A 22,087-nucleotide genomic window follows, 5' to 3' on the forward strand; every position below is an offset into this window, starting at 1 on the left:
GACTAGCTCATTTCTGACATGGTCTCTGCCTGACAGAAGAAAGTTGAGGGCCAAAAACGGAAAATCCGCCCTTCACCGGTCAAACATGCTCTCCAACAGAAACGAGAGGATGAGCAGGAGGAAAACCGCAGGGAAGAGAGACCAAGAAAACAGGATCTTACAGAGCAAAAAGAAAATTGTTCATAGCTCCTCAGGAAGCCGATTCTGCAAACCAACAAGAAATGGCGTTGCCCAGGATACGGATTACTAGATACAGTGCGATAATTGTAAAAAGAACGGTGACATGAGGACTGAATGTATAGGACGTTATCCGTGTGGCCACTGCGAGCTCAAGCGCCTGAATGCCTGTTCTTAACCTCGTGTGCGGGTGACGGTAGACAACGCTTTTGTACTCCATGACTTACTGTGTTTGTCTTCACAATAAAAGTGCATTTATTTTTATAATGTTTAATATCTTAAAGCTTAAATGACAACTTGGTGTATAAATAGTTATTTTATAGTAAGATAAGTAATAACCGCATTTTCTTCTCAACTGCATACTCTCTCAGGAAACCCACCGGGTTTTATCAAGCTCGCTGACTTGAGCTTGGGAATGTTCTCTTGTCAGATTCAAGAGCCTTAGGTCTCGAGTCCGATCCCCAGTTAGCCCTGGAATTTTTATGTATCACTTACCACTTTCATCACTAACGTTTTTAATGTGATAAATGGTGAGACATACCACGTTAAATTGGCTAAGCATTCACTTCGAAGGTCGGAAGAAGTCTAGTAACGCACTGTGGTATTCACACCAATTTTATAGTTGATGACTGCCTTACGTATCTTAGGTGACAAATTACTCAAAGAAAAATAGGCATATTTCTCTGGTATTCTGGCAGTTACTTGCGGTTTCGTTTACCAATGCGTAGCTGCAATCAGCCCAAACAAATATTTCTCTTCATGTCTTTCATTAGACGCATAGTGTCGACGGAAAGCATCACTTTTTCTGTTACAAACAAAATTATTTTTAAAGTGGAATTTTACGTGCATATGAAACAGAGCAGTCCCAAGTAAGTCTAGTGCGATATCGATTCTGTTGATAAGTCTTCACAGGTACAGTACAAGAGGAATAATAACCAATATTCCAGCAGCCATTCGCACGCAGTCCTGGACGTCTCTGACTGCTGCTGCCATGCAGCAGCCCTAGCCAGTTGCTGCTGGAGTATTGGTTATTCAGCGGTCAACACCATGAAATTCTCGAATAGCCGTATAACTAAGATTTTATTTCATTTTGACGACAACCAGTTTCGGCATTCCACTATGCAGTCTTCAGACCCCATATGCATCTCTCAAAATAAACGATAATGCCACACAGCGCCATATATCCCTGGATTTCGTGAATTCCAACCGTTTCACAATTGTTTCAGTCGAAGACCGTTGCTATCATATGGTTCAAATGGCTCTGAGCACTATGAGACTTAACACCTGAGGTCATCAGTCCCCTAGAACTTAGAACTACTTAAACCTAACTAACCTAAGGACATCACACGTATCCATTCCCGAGGCAGTATTCGAATCTGCGACGGTAGCGTTGCTATCAACTCTTCAAATGTAGCACTTCTGGAAAGTACTGTTCGCATTATCGTTTAATTTGACAGGTGCATACGGGGCCTGAAGATTGTGGCATGCCGAAACTGGTCGTCGCCAAAATAAAATAACGTTTTAGTTACACAGCTGTTCCAGAATTTCATTGGTATTGACAATTACTTAATCAGCTGACGTCACCTGTCCACGATGGGTCAACAGAAATTTATTGGTTATTCTTCCTGTTGTACTGTACTGCTAATACGTATGCAGGACATCACATATTCCGGGTAGTGGCACAGATTTAAAGATGACATGAGCTGAGATGACGCGGGCTGAAGTTGTTGTTGTTACAGTGGAGATTATGAAATGACACTTTAGGCATGATTCAGTACAAGGAAAGGACAACCCAAATGTTGAACCGAAAATGGATTTTGCAGAGGACTAAAACCGGGCAACATCCGAACTTACACTCAGAGGCGAAAATTGTTGCTATGGCAAAAAAGCACAATTGGCTTGTAAATATCATCTGTAGACGTTTTTCTGTGATTTTATAATTTCATTGTATTCGTCAGTGTAGAGGAAGACACAGTGGAATACATGCAAGAAATAATTCAGGGCATAGTGGGAGGCGTCCTCCGAGTAGAACTCGCCTTGATGCGGTATTCAGATCGTGCATTATGCTAACTCGGAATTCTAGAAAGAATAGCCCTGACTCGTCTCCTACGAGTAATATCGGAATTTTAACTCCTTGTCCATCTTCGAGTCATGCCAGGTGAGGACGCACACCGCACATATAAGAAGAATCAGTTTAATAAAAACACAAACATAATTCCCCAAAACAATGACTGGGTTGAGTTGACTGCAGTGTAATTTTTAACTGAAAGCAACAAACACTGTGCACAATGAAACAAATTTTTATTTCTGCTACGTTTTTACAGTAACATCTCAATATGCATGATGGGGTATCTTCTGAATAGTTACGGCACAGTGTACGCAGATAAAAGTGACAACTAACATCCAGAGTAATAATTCTTTGTTTTTATTACGGATTGGCACCTCTCCTATCACTGACAGAGCGCACAAGATTCTAGTTGACGTATCTATCAACATGAAGGTTACTGACATAAAGAACAAAACCACACTTTCAACACGCACTGCAGTGCATACAGTATATGGCCCACAACTAGCTCTTCTGTGCCCACCTCGGCTAGAGCGATTTGAATACTGCGGGCGCTGCGGATATTTACCTGTGGTGCTCTCTGCAACGTCGAAACCATCGCAGGCGGCCTCCTCGTGGTGTCGAGTTGTGGGTTAGCGTCCTGTTGCACCTGTGACTGCCCCACGCAATCGCGTATGTGCAAAACTAATATACGGGCTGCCGGACAAAATACAGAACTTCGCTATCACTCTGCCACACGGACAGGCGCAAAAGCGACCACTTCCTTTCGAAGCCAAGCCGCGATTCCGTAATTTCTGTAGCTATCGGACGGACTTGGCACTCCACGCCAGGGCCCGCGCAATAGTAACAATTTTCTTATGAACTACCTAATCACCATCACTCCCGTTCGCTGTCTGGATGCCCAGCGGCTGTCCAGTCGACGTTGCTTTTGGAAGGAGCCCGTTGTCTGAGGTCAGTGGCCCGAGCACCACAGCGGTGCCGTTTTAAGAATTCGCGAAAGCGCCATCTGCTGCTGCCTGGTGACGGTGCCGCTGGTGTCTGTTACGGGCGTCCGGTCTAGGGTAGGATCAAGGGGACGCTTCTGCACAGGTTGTCGACTCGGGCGATCTTCTCTGTGAGTGTTATAAAATCTCCCCCCCCCCCCCACCCCCACCCCTCTTTCCGACTGCTCAGCACCGAGCCCAGTTGCAGTGGTTCCCGGCAGGGAACTCTGCCACGCAAAAGTTCTCCATAATACGTGATGTTTACTGTAATGCAGTTTGTGATCATTGTACTTTTTAATAAACGTATGGCAGCTATAACTATGCCTGCGAAATCCTTGACTTGATCTCCACACTTTGCTGGTTGCCATGACAGCCCTTAATTCACTAGTAAAAATACAAATTAGCGGATAATACGGGCCTTGCACTTGCAGTTCATGACCCAGATACGACGCCACCTTGCAATAGTATGCCAATGATACTCTCAGATGTTGTCGTCGGCACTGGACAGGAATTCACAGTTGGCCGCATCAGCCAGTCAGAAAACTGATGACTAGAAAAGAAAGGAAAAGGGCATTTTGAACAATTCTAATTTTTGTTTTGATAAGTGTCACATAACACAAGAGTTGTATTTCTCGCATGCAATCCACAATTTTTAGCAGTGCTTGGTCCCTCAAACTGCCATATTTATAGGAGTCGCTTATTTATTAATTCATCCAAAAATCTGGAATTCGGGATAGAGCATGCGCGGCCACGCACACGCGTCCTCTTCGTTCCATAAACTGCGAAATTTTACCTGCAGACTACTTTCATGACTCTTTTCAGTAAGAAGTTGATGACACACAGGCAGAAATTATTCCACCAAAACTGGGATAGACTGTTCGTGTTTTTAAATAAAACGAGAGAGCAGTAGGACGGCGCTATGCAGTCCTCAGAGTAGGGTAGTGTCGTTAGTAAATACAACTAACTAATATCATGCACGGCTGTGGCAAGGCAGGAAGCAGCACCATTACAGTGACGCCATCGAAAACTAGTTTATCACACCGAAAACTGCGTACGTTGAAGGAAAGAAATTACAATAATTATCGTTGTATCCCAACTATCACGCAGAAAGTTACACTGCGGGTCCCCTCCCAGAGTCTACGTACTGAGAACGCCATGAAAAGTGGCGTCACTTTAGTTGCATGTTTCAACCAAGCTTAACACTGTTTCTTGCCCAAGTGCAGATACAGCTTCTGTAGAGTTTTAAGTGTTACTCGAGATTTGGTCCATCGTAGTAGCACAGGACGCAAGAGTATCGACGTGCTCCAGCGTCCAGTCGAGCCGCCTTCCACACCCCCTAGCCTTGGACCCGGCGTCTGTGCGACACGGCTGCGAACGCGGCAGGCGAATCTGCGCCGTGCTGGAAGGCGCGCCTTCTGCGGCGCACCCCTCCGCAGAATTCTTGGCACGCAGCTCGGCACCACAGCCGTTCCGCAGCGGGAATTGAAATAACAGGGGGACTGTCAGCTTCTTCTCACACCGGTGCCGTTTTATCTGCCCCAGGGGCACTCGCCTCCCCGCGGGACCTCGACGGCCCTCACGCCATCGCAGATCGATACGTCACTCCTGTAGCAGCGGCGCTACACAATGCACCGAGGGGACCGACCACCAACTTCCTCGGGCCCGAACTTCTGCAAGGCGGCCGCGTGCCTTCTCCATCCTAATATCAAAACTCCCTCAGCTGTTCCTCATTTAAACTTAAATAGGCAAAGTTTCCCGAGGACCTGCCAAAATATAACTGGGCAATCGGCGCTGCGAAGCCCTAACACTCCACAACTAAATGAGAATAAAAAGTCGTATATCATGACTAACCGGTAGTATTGAGTCGACCTTAGAACTTAAAAACTTACTGCAGCATCGTGCTTCGATGCAGTAATTTCAGGCGTACCTCAAGGAAATGTACATGACCACTACTGTTAAGTTATACATTAGCGATCTACTAGATAACGTCGAAAGTTCAGTAAGGTTTCAGAGTGAGATTTTCACTCTGCAGCGGAGTGTACGCTGATCTGAAACTTCCTGGCAGGTTAAAACTGTGTGCCGGCCCGAGACTCGAACTAGGGACCTTTGCCTTTCGCGGGTAAGTGGGTGGTAGAGCACTTGCCCGCGAAAGGCAAAGGTCCCGAGTTCGAGTCTCGGTCCGGCACACAGCTCTAATCTGCCAGGGCGTTTCCGTAAGGTTGTTGTCATATGATGCCGCTATACGTAGAGAAGTTACAACGCTGCAAAATCCTAGTGGAATGCACGAACTTCGGCAGAGAATCGACGCTTTCTGCAGTGTGTGGCATTCAACTTTCAACATCAGCAAATTTAACTTACTTCGCTGAAGTAGGCAAGAAGATCCTTAATGGTGTGCCTAAATAATTGACGAACAGTAATTAAAAGCAGTTACATCCACTGAATACTTGGGAGTATGCCTACGTTGCGATTTAAGGTGGAACGACCATATAAAAGTAATCGTAGCGAAGACAGTTTCGAGATTGAGATTATTTAGAAAAACCTTTAAGAACTGTTGTCTACTCACAGAGGAGGCTGCACACAAAACATTCGTTCGACTGATACTTCCGTATCGTTTGTCAGCATGTGATCCTTACCTGATAGTTTCGGCAGATAAAATAGGGGAGATCCAAAGAAGAGCATCCCGTTTCGTGAGTAAGAGTCATGAAGACGCTAACTCAAGCAGCAGACGCTGGTACAGGTAGGCGTGGTGCATCACGATATGGTTTACTGCTAAAATCATGTGTGTGTACATCCCCTGAGGAGGTAACCGCTATATTGCTTCCTCTCATCTCTATTTCACGGAGAGATCACGAAGGCAAAATTGTTCCTTGAACTTTACCACCAAGCCTTCATCTCACACATCATTTACGACTGTACCAGGAAAGGGGGGAAGCGACAACGGTACACACGGTATCCTCCACCACACACAATAATGTGGCTTGCAGAATGCAGGTGTTACATCACTGATAACAGCTGTTCATTGTGAGAGTAATAATAGCCATTTTAGAACGATTTTATTAGGTCGATTTCTTGTTCGTGTCGTTTGGTACAAATACTGCAATTGATTTTAGATTTAGTTACAGTGCGTTAGACACTTGATAGCTTGTAACTGGATGCCAATGCAATACAATAGCAAGTCTCTTTCTTGTCTGTCTAGGAGGGGGCGGGGGGGTGTGGAAGTGAAAAAGGTTAGTAGCGCCTGACATCTTGGCTGCTCCGCAGGACTGGTTTGTTGCTTGCAGTGTGTTCTGGGTGGTATTTGTGGAACTCAATGATAGCTGCTTTACTACACTGCTACATCTGCAAGCGCTAGTCTCGCTCTACCTTTAGCTGTGCATTTATTAAGCTCTCATATCGTTTCCATTATGTATCATTGGTTTGGTTTCAGATTTTGCTGCACCTTAGGATTTCGCTTTTAGATTATTCGTTTGAATTTTATTTCCTTGCCATCCATATTCCTCTTGTTGTTGGCCTCCTGTTCACACTTGGCTAACTACTGTTGATGGTCCGTGACCAGTCGCTGCTGGTTCTTTAAGTCCTTCCCAGTCTCTGTCAGATACCGGTCACAGTAGTTCACAATAATAAAATACTAATAGTGCATTAGTCCCTATTTCGTTCGATCTAGGAGACAGCCATCCAACTCAAACGACGCCTAGAGAAGAACTTGTTAAAACAAGAAACTTGAACAATAATCGGGAGCAAGTAAGTCTGCTAGAATAACCAAAAGGCGTCAGCGGGCTAAAGAAGTTGCCAAAAAGAAGCTTAATGTGGAGCGTGCAAATGCCAAGGAACGGATGGCTCAAGCGAGATCGATAGTCGGTAGACGCACCTCTCTCTCGACTTGCATGAAACGACGTGCTCACACAAGAGTGAATGAAACGCCAGAAGGGGAAGGAGGACAGTGAGTCTAGTACTCTAGAGTTCGCCTTCTCTTGCCCGCGTTTTCACTGCCATTCCACCTCTACTGTTTTAGACACCGTTTCCCTGACCTTCCTTTTTCTTTCTTGCTTCTTTTTAAACGGCTGTTTGCCGTACTTGACTTCGGTTCTCATCACAGAGATAATCCACTTGAGTTTATAGCTGCTCGTAAAATCTGTAATGGAGATTGAAGCTCCTTCTCTGTTCATCTCATTTCTACGTTTATCCTTTTTGTCTAGCGTAGAGTTCTACGGTACTTCACTTCTGCTGCTTGGAGGCTATAATTCTGAATTTTATTTTCTGCTGAGTCTTGCTTTTTCGAAAGTACTGTCTTTTGGTATGACACTCTTCAAGCACTGAACTTTGAGAATGATTGCTTACAGTGCGAAAAATATGAAACCCACTCTGCCTTCAGCACTCATCAATCTGCCGAACCCCAACGCGGAACAAATGAAAATTTTCTGATTCAACTGGAAATATTCGAGGAGTCCAAAACGACGACTAAAGTGCATTGTAAGTGCAGCTCTCGCAAAAAGTACCAGGTGGATTGTGAGCTCGATGATGGAACCAGTGTGCCATGATGGTCTCCCGAGGGAAACAGATGGAGCTGTTCAGATAGGCAACGCAGGTGTGAAATTTAGCCGCAGGTATTGTAGAGAATTTGCAAACGATTTATTTCTCGGATAAAGTCTTACCGGGCCTACCGCATCAATAGGTTATGGCAGTGGACTTACCACCGGTGACGTCACATCAGGTATCTCGGTCATATAATACGGTCTCTCTTCACAATTTTTTTCCCGCGGGACTGTTTCGTTTGTTTTTTCCGAAAGTTGTATTGGAGATGACCAATTGTCCCGCTTTATGTGAACCGGATTAACTGAAGTACTTGACACTACCGGTACCGCATGTTTCACAGTTTACTGCACATTGCGCTAGTATCTACGCTAGGAAGTACCACTTGTACAACTTGGTCTTAAGTCTTTGTTTATTTACAGTTAATGTTTTGCACTGTTAGCACGTGTTCACTGTTTCATCAGGCCAAAATGAAAGTGTAACTTTAACAGCAATATAAAAGAATCACATTAACTGAATTTTCCGTCGATGTTTGGCAGTATATGATGACACAATTAAAAAGAAACACTTCCTAATCTTCTGCAAAATTGTATTTATTTGGTCATGAATAGGCCTTCGGCTTCTCAGGCCATCTTCAGGTAAAAACTGAATGTAGCAACATTAAATTCGCGACATTGTCACCTGAAGGTGGCCTGAGAAGCCGAAAGCCAGTCTGTCACCAAATAAATATAATCTTGCGGAACATTAGGAAGTGTTTTCCTTTTTAATATAAAAGAATAAGTTTAAATGTGTTCATACTAAAATGTACGTCTTGGTAAAGAACATAAAAGTGAAAAGTACGGTGACAAGGGAGCAGAATAATTCTAAAGTATCATTTCGAATCATCTGAATGCATGAGGCAAAGAAAAACTTCCATGTCCATTTCAGTTTGTCAATACAATTTGTGTCCCGTTTTCTTCCTTAATTGTCCCGCGCTTTTGTCTAAAGTTTTAAAGCGTCCAGTTTCTTAATAAAAATGAAATTTACGCACAACCATATAAGGACAAAGGCTGCAACGACATCACAATGATCGAAGAGCACGCAACCCAAAGCTCGTAGATATGCAACTACTTCACCCTGCCGGAAGCACGATGTGATTTTATTCAGCCATAATCACTGCTACAACATGTACTTCTGTGATTTGCTTTTGTCTATGTAGGAAGAATGCGAAGTAACGAGAAATAGACATTCCTTTTCATATATAGGACGGGAAGAAAACTATTTGGCAATTAGAGTGCAACAGCAATACAAAGATTACATTCATGAAGAAGCTTGGCTCGTCGGTTCAACGTAGTCTATCTTGAAGCCACGTCGCGAGCGAATGTGGTGACGCCGAGCTGTGCTCAACAGAAAACAGGGTAAGTTTTCTGTATTGGTTGTGGAGTATTTGCCTAATGCGTTATTCTCTCTCTTAATGTATCTTTTCTGAAGATGATTTCAAGAAAAAAATACTTCGAAGTTCAGCTTTGATGGCGACTGTGTAAAGCCTAGTCATTTGAGTTTCACATTTTTGTTGTTGAGGAGGCAAGAATTTCTTTAGCTGCTGGTATAGGTGTGTACCTTTAGAAATTTTCTACTGTTGCCTATGCGAAACGTAAATGGTTGCGAATTTGCAGTCATTTCATCTAAGACAGGAGGCACTACGAAATTTACACATGTTAACAGAAGTGACGTTCAGGTTACACACACTGCCCTACCATTTCGCACCGCAAGCATATTAGAGCTCCTATTGGATATCCCATGTGACCATGCAAATCAGTTTTTAAGTGAATGTGGACGAGTAATTTCTGTTGTATGTGTGTGTGTGTGTGTGTGTGTGTGTGTGTGTGAGAGAGAGAGAGAGAGAGAGAGAGAGAGAGAGAGAGAGAGAGAGAGAGAGAGAGAGAGAGAGAGAGAGAGGGGGGGGAGATAACTGATTTCCCTTGCCCACTTTCAAAGGAGTTACGCAAGTTAAGATAGTTTCTTTTAAACACGTTGCGTCATTAAATGTATTCGAACACCGTGCACTAGTTATCTACGGCGGACTGTCGAGAACACACGTGCTGAGTGTTCGCGGCGGTGCGTGGCACTCCTTCCGCCCAGGGTAGTGCAGGCCCCAGTGACAACACTCAAAATCCCGGCCACGGAAAATGAGAATGTCTCACAGATGAAAACTCCGAAATGCACGCAGAGTCAGCTCGTACCGATTACAACGGAAAATGGGACATAATGAGGACTGCAGTTCTCCCACTGGATGACATAAATAACGTGGAACCGGGCAACAATGCGTCTCAGGATAGTGTTGCAAGCCGACCCGTGTGCTGACCGGTTCTAGGCGTTTCAGTCTGGAATCGCGCGATCGCTACGGTTGCAGGTTCGAATCCTACATCGGGCATGGATGTGTGTGACGTCCTTAGGTTAGTTAGGTTTAAGTAGTTCTCAGTTCTGGGGGACTGGTGACAGATGTTACGACCCATAGTGCTCAGAGCCATTTCAACAATTTTGATAGTGTTACAACACACCGTGTGAATTAGAAAGGATTACCTCATCTAGCAGCTGAAACGGATACTCCCAAAACGAGAGATAAATAGCGTAAAACGAAGTCAGACGAACAACAAACTCGCATGTCAGAATGACTCATTCTAACACCAGATACGGCAGGGAAGGCAACTGAAGGAACTCTTCTCTCAGCCCAAGTAGAGCAAAAGACCCCTCAGAAGGCCCAGCAGCCAACGATCTCACATCAAGAATACGAAAATCTGAAGAACAAAAATTCAGATAAAACCTTGGGTGTACTTGATTGGGAGACTGAAACGGAAGCCAAGGAGAATAATCAGGCAGCTACAACGAACTAAAAACTAAACTGTCCGAATAGGCCATGAAGGCCCAACGGTACCGACTGGCCGCCGTGTCATTCCCAAACCCACAGGCGTCACTGGGTGCGGATATGGAGGGGCATGTGGTCGGCACACCGCTCTCCCGGCCGTATGTCAGTTTACGAGACCGGTACCGCTATTTCTCAATCAAGTATCTCCTCAGTTTGCCTCAACAGGGCTGAGCGCACCCCGCTTGCCAATAGCGCTCCGAAGATCGTACAGTCACCCATCCAAGAGCTAACCCATGCCGACAGCGCTTAAATTAGGTCATCTGACCTTCAGGGAGTCCATCGTGAATGATGGTGGTAATCAATGCAACTCAATAGTACTGTTGAATTCCAGGAGGATATGATCCTAGTTCTTCAGATAACAAGCCTTAGTGAAATATTAAATGTAGCTGTCGGTAACTTTGTCAATTATGTGATCACTAAAATACGATCAGACTCAATTGAGTAATACAAATATTACACTGGATTTGAATTATATAACGCTCGTAAGACAATTTCGGCAGCATGTTAAAAGTATTCCATAGGCAATGAATAGGATAATGTAATACAATTGAAATAGGACATAAATTACAGTACTAAAACACTGAACAAAGATGAACACCACATAGTAAGTACCTCATTGTAAGTCATCTTGCTAATGAATGGTTATAAAATCCATGAATCGATACCGCTGCATATTTTACATTTGCTTTCAAATCTGTTTAAACTGGTCTATTTGGGAGATTTGACGTTTGCTTAATTGACATCAATTTAACAGCGTATATTAAGGACTTCTAAAAGAGTTATATATACGTATGTATATATTTCCGTTAGTTGTTTTTTCTCTGAGGAACATGATAGAATATATTTGAGTCTGCATCATACTGTTTCATTTTCTTTTTGAAGAACAAAAGCGAAAAAGTTTCTTTTGGAGATCCAATTGTTTAGTAATTTTGACATTTCTTTGACTGAAGAAGCAATTATTTATTTTATGAAGAAATAATTACGTTTTATAAAGAAGCGAGTATTTAAAATAATTGCACTTTGTCTGCCTGATAATCAACCAGAAACTAATTAATTTCTTTCAAGAAGTAAAGAAGTAAATAATTAAAAATGAAAAAGTGGTGAAGTGCTAAGATCTCGGATTCGATGCTTGATCAGGGCTAGAATTTTTGTCATTTTTCACTTTCGCCTCTGGCAATGTTCAGTAAATGCAGAGTTGCACCGTTATTAGAACCAATGTTGAACTCTAAGTCCCGCTTTAAATGTTTAGGGAAGTCAGTTCAGAGGTTGGAGGAAGACAGTGGGATACTGCTTCCAACAGTACTGCAGCTGGAAAATCACTGTGATGTTTAAAGCAACCCTCTGATTGATAACAGCTTTACCTTCTTCATGTGGAATTTTATCGTTTCTTTCTGTAAACTACCAAGAATCCTTTCAGTTTCCTACTTGTAAGCTCTTTTGCTTGCTGCGAGAGTCCCTCGATTGCAGAACTCTGCCTTCATATGCAGAACTATTTACCGATCTGTGATCGGTGCTCTAATGTTCAGCGGAACCAACTGTACTGACGACAAAGTTTGTTCTCACGCTGCTCTGAACCATTATCAAGGTGTGATCTGATTGAGTTGTTCCGTGCAGATTGCAAGCTTTGTTGGGCTACATCTGCAGTCGCCACTTCACGTAAACAAATATTCCGCTGTTTCTGGGTATTTAGGACGGCGACCGCAGCTTCCTCCGTCCTGAGTCACGGGTGGTTTATCGGCGTACGGCCATCCTCACGAGACACCGCGTCGTCTCGTCTTCCTGCTGGCCACCACAGTCTTCCCGTCGCCCGCTTTGTGCGTGGACACCGGCATGACGCGAGAACTTGCCGCCGGAAACGACGTGAAGTCAGTCAGCTACGGATCGCAGGACTCGCGCGGCCGGCTGGCAGTCAGGTCTGTGATGGTGGTGGGGCCGCTCGCACGCAATCTGCGCGCCTGGTGAGTAGCCTGCCGAGATGCCGCTGTGCCCAGCTGGGATCGACGCGACGTCAGTCTGTAGACGCTTGCTAACCAGCTGGTGGATTATGATCTCGGCTGCTGATCTCGATGAACGCTTACGGAAGTAGTATTTACAAAAATGACATCCACATAGGACAGTTTGGTTCCTAATCTTCTAGTTTCTTGCTCTTAAATATCAAAAGTTTCCATTAACATGTGTATCTGCCCATTGAGAAATACACTTCAGAAATATGATAAAGACTAATTTATCTGATAGTGTGGTTAGTCGCACTAAGGTTTCCATAAACCAAATACCATTAGCGGGGGGCCGGAGCGTTCTCGCCGGTAGCGTTCTCGCTTCCCGCGCCCGGGCTCCCGGGTTCGATTCCCGGCGGGGTCAGGAATTTTCTCTGCCTCGTGATGACTGGGTGTTGTGTGATGTGCTTAGATTAGTTAGGTTTAAGTAGTTCTAAGTTCTAGGAGACTGATGACCTCAGATGTTAAGTCCCATAGTGCTCAGAGCCATTTGAACCATTAGGTAGGTAAGTACGAGGGTGGAGGGAGGAGAGCGTTCAATAAGTAACGAAACACATTTTTCCTGGTCAGATTCGGTTGAAAAGATGTGTAATTCCCGTGGGAGAGCGTGGAACATTCCCGCTGCGGTCTGTATAGTTCTACGCGGTTCCTATAGGTGGTGCCGCTATACCGTAGCCTTCAAAATGGCATCTGTAACGGAGATACGTTCCAAGAGGAGAGCTGTCGTTGGGTTCCTTTCGATGGAAAAGCAGAGCATCCCAGATATTCACAGGCGCTTGCAGAATGTCTACGGAGACACAGCAGCTAACAAAAGCTCGGTGAGTCTATGGACGGTCTGTCCTCACAGCAGCAAGGACGCGAAAACCCGTCTGATCTCCGGCGTGCCGGTCGGTCCCACACAGCTGTGATTCCTGCAATGTTGGAACGTGTGGACACTCCACATCCCAGGTGAGCGACGGATCGCAAACAAATATCTTGCTGCACAACTGGCTTCACACAAGTCTGCGCACCCGAGAGGAGTTCACAAAACCATGCTGAATTGTTCCTTCTCATGCACCCTATAGCCCGGATCTCGCAATTTCCTACTTCCGTCTGTTTGGCTCAATGAAGGATGCACTCCACGGGAAGCATTACGTGGTTGATACGGAGGTTATTGACGCAGCAAGACGTTGCCTCCACGGTGGTACCATGCAGGCGTACAGGCCCCACCAGAAGTGTGGCGTAAGGCAGTCCCATTGAACGGAGATTATGTTGAAAAATATAGTTTTGTACCCAGAAGAGTGGGAAATAATATGGTGCATTCTAATGCTGAATGAAACCAACATGATTTAACGAAAGTATTGCGTTACCTGTTAAACGACGCTCCGACTGTATCCTCCAAATCAGTCTTCAAACACCAAATTTCTCCTCTGAATGAGAGATATTTTATTGGTGTACACATACAAAGGGAGTAATGATCATCCTAACGAAACAAGAGAAATCGGGGCTCGCACTGAAAGATTTAAGTATTCGTTTCTCCGAACGCTGTTAGTCTGGAGCGGTAGAGAAATAGCCTGAAGGACGTTCGACGAACGCTCTGCCGGGCACTTACTTGTGATTTGTAGAGTACTCATGTATACGTAGAATTACTAATGACGTAACAGAGCAGTGCTGTGCATAGCAGGGTGCCTGCCAGTTACATGCCCAGATTCGAAGTTCAAAAATGGTTCAAATGGCTCTGAGCACTATGGGACTTCACAATTTAGGTCATCAGTCCCCTAGAACTTAGAACTACTTAAACCTAACTAACATAAGGACATCACACACACCCATGCCCGAAGCAGGATTCGAACCTGCGACCGTAGCTGTCCCGCGGTTCCGGACTGCAGCGCCTAGAACCGCACGTCCACCGCGGCGGCTCGGATTCGAAGTCATGGCCATCAACACATTCTGACAGTTCGAACTACAGAGCTAATAGAATCTAGTAGTAGTAGTAGTAGTAGTAGTAGTAGTAGTAACCGGAATTATTAACAATCGACGAGTTAGCAAACCTATATTTTTCCTCTCGAATTACGAGGAATGCCCAAGTAGTAACCGGAATTCTTAACAATCGACGAGTTAGCAAACCTATATTTTTCCTCTCGAATTACGAGGAATGCCCAGAAAGCAATGTAAAGCATTGTCCATGGAACATTTCAATCCCTGACGTTTCGTCCAAGGCTGCGTTGGACGTCTTCGGAGGTCGGCAAGAGTCAGCACAATCAGGAGCTCCTCCGAAGATGTCCAACGTAGCCTTGGACGATACGCAACGATTGAAGAGTTCCATGAACCAAGGCCATACAACCAGGAAAAATTCTCAGCAGCTGAAACATCCGGTCGTGAAAGCCTTCATTGTATAATACTTTATTGGACTTAATGAGAATTACACACACAATTAAGAATGGAGTTTTATCTACACACCCTATTTTTCCACGTAACCTCCATCCCTTTCTGTGATCTTCCTCCAGCGCGAAACATGAGCGTGTATGCTCTGTCGTACCAAACCTTATCCTGGTGGCGAAGCCAGTACTTCATTGTGTGAATCACCTCCTCACCGTCGTCAAAGTGTCTTTCACGAATGGTTTCCATTAATGGCCCAAACAAGTGGAAGTGAGAGGGTGTTGTCAGGTGTGACAGCCATGGATGGTCATCCCGACCGCTGCAAATCGTGGAGCTCCGCCGAACCGCCTTCTGACGACGTCACCCTCCATGGCCAGCGACTAACTGTACTTCTGTCGACAGCAGATGCTCCATAGACGTTACACAAGCCTTTGAGAATATTCCGCACAGTTTCTTTCTCTGCAGTGAGAAATTACACGAAGGCACCATGCTTGTAACGTACATCACCTACAGATGCCATTTTGAAACTGTCCTGCAGCTAGGCTATCTGTCGGAAGTGACGGAAACTTGGGGCGCTCACTCAGTGGACTTCAGATAATACATACATAACGTTTTGAAATCTTAGCATTGTTTTCGGCTCAGAAAAAAAACGCTGCATTACTTTCTGGGCAACCCTCGTATGTTTTGTTACCAGCAAAGCCAAGTTCACTACATACTTCCACAGAAATTTTGTGTGAAATTTTTTTATGTCCTCGCTACAGACTCCACAACAGCCTTGGATCTATAAATTATTGCTTTATTGCTATTTTTACGCATGATGGCAATGGCAGTGATGCGTTATCAGCGACAAGTGTAGTAACTATCGATACTTTCGTTGATCAAAGATGACATGCTTCCACTGCAAGATGACAGTATTTGATGGCAAACGACTCTGGAAGGGGACCCACAATGCAACTTTCTGCGTGATGATTGGGGTGCAATGATAATTACTGCAATTTCTTTCAACTAAATAGCGAATAACATTCTAGATGGTGAAAAGATTAGTAACGCGTAGATGTGATATAATCTGGTGGTTCGTCGAGTAATTACTATTCAATGGATCATGAATGTTCCGGCGAACTTCGGTCAAAACTTCGAGCTTTGTGAGAATTTTCACAGAGAGGTAAGTTTGACCTGCACAATTTCTTTCTAGTACTGGGGCTATTACTTTCGGATCTTCTTTCGTTGTGGGAATGTTACGTTGATTTCGATTGTCGTCTTACATTAACAATACCGTACGGCTGCGCAATCATCGATGTAAATAGCGATGTGCACATTATGGACGCCAGGTACCTACGAGTAGATCTGAGAGCACACCGTGGTAAACATTTGAGCGAGATGATCAGGCTGCTCCTTATTCCTACTGACGATCAGAGTGAATGCTTCGCCACAACTGAGCACTGTAATAAGTCAGCTTGCAGTAGAATACAACAGTTGGACGTTGCTGACAGAGTTCGGCAACCCGTTAGTCAGTGTTAGGCACATCGCTGGTAAATGCGTTATGCTTAACGTGCAATCTACCAAATGAGCTGCAAGTATTAGTTTCCAAAAGGAGAAGCGTCTTCACGAGTAGCCGAAAGAGCAGCTCACGTCGGAGACCAGAGTTACTTTCCTGGTACCGCCAAGTAACTGGTGACGTGAGCAAAACCCATTCATTGAGAACTGAAATAGGATCTGCTTCATATACCGGCTCCACTTCTCAAGGTCAACATTTACAAAAGGGCGATCGATAGTGCGCTGACCACGAGCCACTCCTGCATGGTCCACATATATATACGTACCCCGTAACCACTGTAGTGTGTACAGTGTGGTTACAATTAAACTTCAGCTACCTGAGAGGGACCCCGTGAAAAAAAGTGATCGTAGGACAATAAAACTTCGTGATAACATCTGCATGGACATGCGGAAGAGAAATAAAGAATGAACCATTGATGAAAAATTTAATTTCCACACGGGAGGGGAACATTGTTAATTGTGTTTACATCCCAGGCCACAAACGCTGCTCATTGTGATTTGTACAGATACCATTTCACAATTGTTTGCAGCGCTTTCTGAGCGGTAGACCATGGAATGTGCAGCTGACGTGACACAACTTGAAGATCGCACATTGCGTCCAGCATTCTCAGCCACGACAACAGTAACTTCATTAGCCTTTGGCCTCTCCCAGGAGCTATTCCCAAATCGCCATTTAAGTCGGACTTCCGAATCTTGTTCTTCAACACTGGTGCAGAAACAGGACCTCTCCGTACTCTTTCAATGCGTCGATACTCCAGAAGAGCAGCAGCACTACTGCCGTTATTTCGATAGAACAGCTCTACGACTGAATCCCTGCTCAAGTTCTACAGACCCATGTTGACCGTCTGCAACTGTAACGCACACTGGTGCTCGTGTTCCAGACGAAAGTTACATTACCAGTACCGACGCCTAACGGCAAGTCGTGACACTAACGCTACTAACAACGCAAATCCTGCGGCTCACAATCTGACAATCATTCCCATAAAGTTCGGTACACATGCTGTAAATAGTTAACCGTCTACGCTGTCTCAATTAGCGAAAATTTAATTATCACTCTGTATGTTGGAGGCTACTTCGTACCAAGAACACCAATCTCCGTCCTGTTCCATTCACCTATCGAGCTAAGAAAAGTGACTGCCTCTGTACGCACCCCAGACTCACCTTATTCTCACGATACTTTCACGGGATATGCGACAGAAGCAGTAGCATTGTTCATCATTCTATCTTGAATAAGTTTGAATTAAGTTTTCCAAACAAACGTCCTTTTTTTCTCTCCAGATATTTCTGTTTAGGTTCTCTGAATACATCCGTTCCGTTTTCGTAAGGCCTGTATAGACCTGTTAAAATGCTCGCAGCGTTTCTCCGGTCAAAATCAAGTAATCAGGCCCCATTCAAGATATTCAAACACAGGAGCAATAGTCTCAAATAAGTCGCTCTAAGCGGCTAAGCGGCATGTATGCTGTTTCCTCAACAGAACATCGCACTTTTCCAAAGTCCTCTTAACAGATCCAAGCCTTCTAATTGCGTTCGCAACTGCCGAGTGCACATTTTCTTTTCTTTCCGTTTCATACATCTCCAAAGTATTACCCTAGATATGACAAACTTCAGAGGTTTACCACCAACACTGGGACCGGACACTGCTGGTTTTCTTTCTCTTTGTAATGGTATTACCTTGTACTTAGTTGCATTTAGGGGGGCGATGCCAATGATTAAACTAAGTAGAAATTCTGTCTGAAGTCTCTCAATTTCCTTATGATCATCCTGTAAACAGTTACTAGCAATCTGAGTGTGCTGCAGATACTAACTGATGTTTTATGTAGGCAACAGTGTTTTTCGAGAAGATTCATACAGTTTTACATCAATGAAGATAGACACTCGGGGTAAATCTAAACTTACGTTTAGGACTTAAGTTTTCCTATTTTCAACTGAACCATCCAATTTTGCAGGGGCATATCTATTACGTACATGCACACAGAATTTGGAGTACTTCATGCATTTAAGTTTAGGATTTAACTTTAACGAATATCGCTTGTTGCTCCATTGGCTGCTCAACAGACATAGTCGTCCCATACTTCTGTCAGCAGGTGTGAAATTACTTTGTTGACCGTTGTAGCTACGTTCACCCAAAGTTGTAAGAAGAGTCTCGTAAGAGACAGTCCGAAACTGGCAGAAAAAAATTACATTACCAGGGGTCAGGCAACCTTTGCCCCTTAACCCCAATCCGTTGCTGAAGCAGTTAATTTTTAAACAATTCTCTTACATGCAGGTGACATTGTGGTAGTGGTCTGCCAGGTCGTTCTTACAATTGTGGAAAAAGCCTTAATAAATTAACGAGGAAAATAACTGTGCCTGGGATAGCCGCACAGGCAACAACACGAGCCAACAAGTTTTACCAAGCTAAAATTTAGTTTCTATCTTCGTGTAAAAGATGATCTTGTACCTTGTGAGAATGGATTAATCTGCTTGAAAACCCGTATAGATGGGAAACTTTAGCAGTCCCAATACGTTTCCTAGCATCACACGTGGTGTTGTTTTATTGTCCTTTTATTATAAAGAAAATCGTCGAACCACCAGAAATTGCTGTAATCAATACTTATTTCCAGTTCAAAACTGGGTTTCTGAAAAGCTCCACATATGTATATATATAGTGTGTGTGTGTGTGTGTGTGTGTGTGTGTGTGTGTGTGTGTGTGTGTGTGTGTAGGAGTGTGGGGGGAGGGTGGGGGGGGGGGGGGGGGGAGGGAAGGATGGAGTGTGCATGTCCAGGATCTCCTTCCAAACTGTGAATCAATATCAACCAAATTTGGCACAGAACCAGCCGTCAAGAGTATCAGCACTGTGTGGTTTATAATTTCCTAACTGCAATAGAAATGGAGATCTGAGTAACAAAATGTTTTCTATCCACTACCGTATAGACTACCTTGCACAACAGTTATGTTGCGTAGGAATAACATGGATCTGCCTTATCGACCTACTTTGCATAGTAGCCTGCATGCTTGGGCACAAAACGATTTCCAGCCGCTGCACAACGAGTGTGTAGTAGTATTGGCCTGCTTATTGACCTACTATGTATGACAGTCTACAAGCCAGGAGAAAAATGTTCTCAAGTCCTTGAGAGTAGTCTGCGCTGAGTGACATGCACGTTGTGGGAGTATGATGGGTTACATGTGTATGGGCTTGGCTTAATAAAGGTTGAGATGGGTAGAGGAAGGGATTGAAAGGGAATGGGAGAGGATGGATAGAAGGAGTGGGGGACAGAGGAGGAAGGAGCAGATGAATAGGGACGGCTGCAGGAGGAGATGAATGAGATGAGACAAGGAGGAGTTGATGTAGGGGCAGGGGAGCGGGAGGAGATGGATAGGGAGCGGGGACCAGAGGAGAAGACTATGGACAGAGATCGGGAAGGAGATCATCAAAAAGAGGGGAGGAGGTGGTCATCGGTGGTGAGGCGAAAATAAGGAAGAGAAGAGGTGTGCAGTGTGTGTCAAGCACATACGAGGGCGAATTTATGGGTGAAAAGGGTAGTAAATTATTACAGGGCCTTTCGGTGTTTCAAGGATGACGTTCTTTAAATGCGCTGCAGTAGTACAGCACTGTCTACAGATAACATTGCCACTTTTTTCCAGTATATAGTACTGAACTAAGTCAAAAATTTTCGGAGCCAGTCACATACCTGAATCTACGCTCCATACCATAGAGACAATCTTATGTCAACTGTGTTGTACACTGTTGAACGCCTGATTGAAAATAGGAGGGAAGAATTCATCGGATAACCTGAGTTTCCTGTCTGAAAGATATTCAGAGTCAAAACTCCTTGTTCTGTATAACTGGTATTTCCTGATACTCTGAGGTTTCTTATCAATGAATGTCATAATATTCCATGGGAGAAGACACGCCGGGATACTGCAATTAAAGTACGGCATGGGTAGAGGTCTGAAATTCTGTGCGTCAGGTTCTTTTACCCTGTCTTGAGATACTAAACGCAAAGAAGATGCAGCGGTTAGTCAGCACGCCGGCCAGCGCCGATTTATGGTCAAAGCGACAAAAGTTGCCGCTTGTGGTGCCAAGCTTGAGGAGGGGGCGCCCAACTGCAAGATTTGTACACAGTACGTATCATAATTAACAATGAAAATTAGCACAGGTAACAGTGTACGAGGGAGAAGCGTGGACGTCGGGAGTAGTAGTTCCCAGATAGGGGGGGGGGGATGCCTGTAGATGTCAAATGATTCTCTCTCATCTGGAAAATTCTGTAGAGGAGGACCCCACCACCGAGTGTAGTTTAATTTATGACGCTTATCATTATAGCTGTCGTACAAACTAACTTCATAGATCGTTGCCTTTTTGAAATCATAGCTGCAGCGTCATAGCTGCAGCGTCATTGCATGTACGAATTTGACAGTTCAGAACTGTACAGCTGAGTCAGTTCTTGGCTTCTTATTGAGAGGGGTGATTACGCGATAGGACTAAGCGAAGTGTTGCACAGCGACATCTGTGGTACACGCCACGGTCTGCCTCGCTGGGGACGGCGGCGAGCTAACAGCCAGGGGGCGGCGGCGGCGGCGGCGGCACAAGCAACCTTGGCAGGGTGTGGGTGTGGGTGTTGGCGAGGGTGTGGTCGTGGCCGTGGTGTGGGTGGGGCCCGGCTCGTCTTTGCGCGCTGTGGGCTGAATGCCTCGCCCGCTCCTAATGAGGGCGCCCACCACCCCCACCCCTCTCCTCCTCCTATCGCACCCTCGTGTTCCCTGCTCCCTTATTGTCCGCGCGGAGGACTAGCAAGTCTGCCACGTGGCACTCTCCTGGTCTTCAGAAAGTTGCAAAACGAAACAGGTCGGCGAAACCAATAAAAGTTTCTGACGCTATGTTCAGTATAGCACATTACTATGACTAGGATTTAGATTATTTCCAAATGTGTTGTCCGAAAACTGTCGAAAAAAAGCTTGCTATCATGCTACACAATCCATATCCCTACATTACAAAGAAAATTTTATTAGTGGCGCCGGTGACTATCAATTTCCTTTATCGGGGCATCGTAGACGTAAGAAAAGGTCAACATTTCACGCTTCGAAACACGTATTAAACACTAGATCCTGTGTTCTTAAGAGGCTGATTGCCAATAGTCCAGGCTAAATTAAAAATTCTACTGCCTTCAGTTTAAAAGTAAGTCGGTCAAAAATGTGAAAAATGAAGTAAAATAATAATACAAATTATAGATAGAAAAGTTACCTTATTATGATGGGCAATGTGTTGTTATGCTTCTACCACTGAGGCCACTAATTCGAAAGATGTATTGTTCTTCCCGACGACAATTGCTGTATCAATAAGATGGTTGTTGTTTTTCCAGTCCCGAGGAACCTTCTTCATAGCACTTCTCCATCTACTAGACTGCGAAGTCTTCCACGGCGCATAATGTTTTTTCTTCGTGTCCTTCTTTCTTCAACTACGCCACAACCATCATATCATTAAAACAGGTGGTTTGACGTACTGCGACTGACGAGTGGCGTTGGAAAGTTGGTTAGAATCAT

General features: G+C 44.5%; 1 protein-coding gene across 2 annotated transcripts in view; it reads left to right on the plus strand.

Moving 5' to 3' along the window:
• Positions 1-22,087, plus strand: part of LOC124710579 (adenomatous polyposis coli protein-like) — a 490,408-nt gene that overhangs the window by 186,915 nt on the left and 281,406 nt on the right. The gene's annotated exons all lie outside the window — the stretch shown is intronic.

Source organism: Schistocerca piceifrons, chromosome 1 (genome assembly GCF_021461385.2).
Source record: "Schistocerca piceifrons isolate TAMUIC-IGC-003096 chromosome 1, iqSchPice1.1, whole genome shotgun sequence".
NCBI lineage: Eukaryota > Metazoa > Arthropoda > Insecta > Orthoptera > Acrididae > Schistocerca > Schistocerca piceifrons.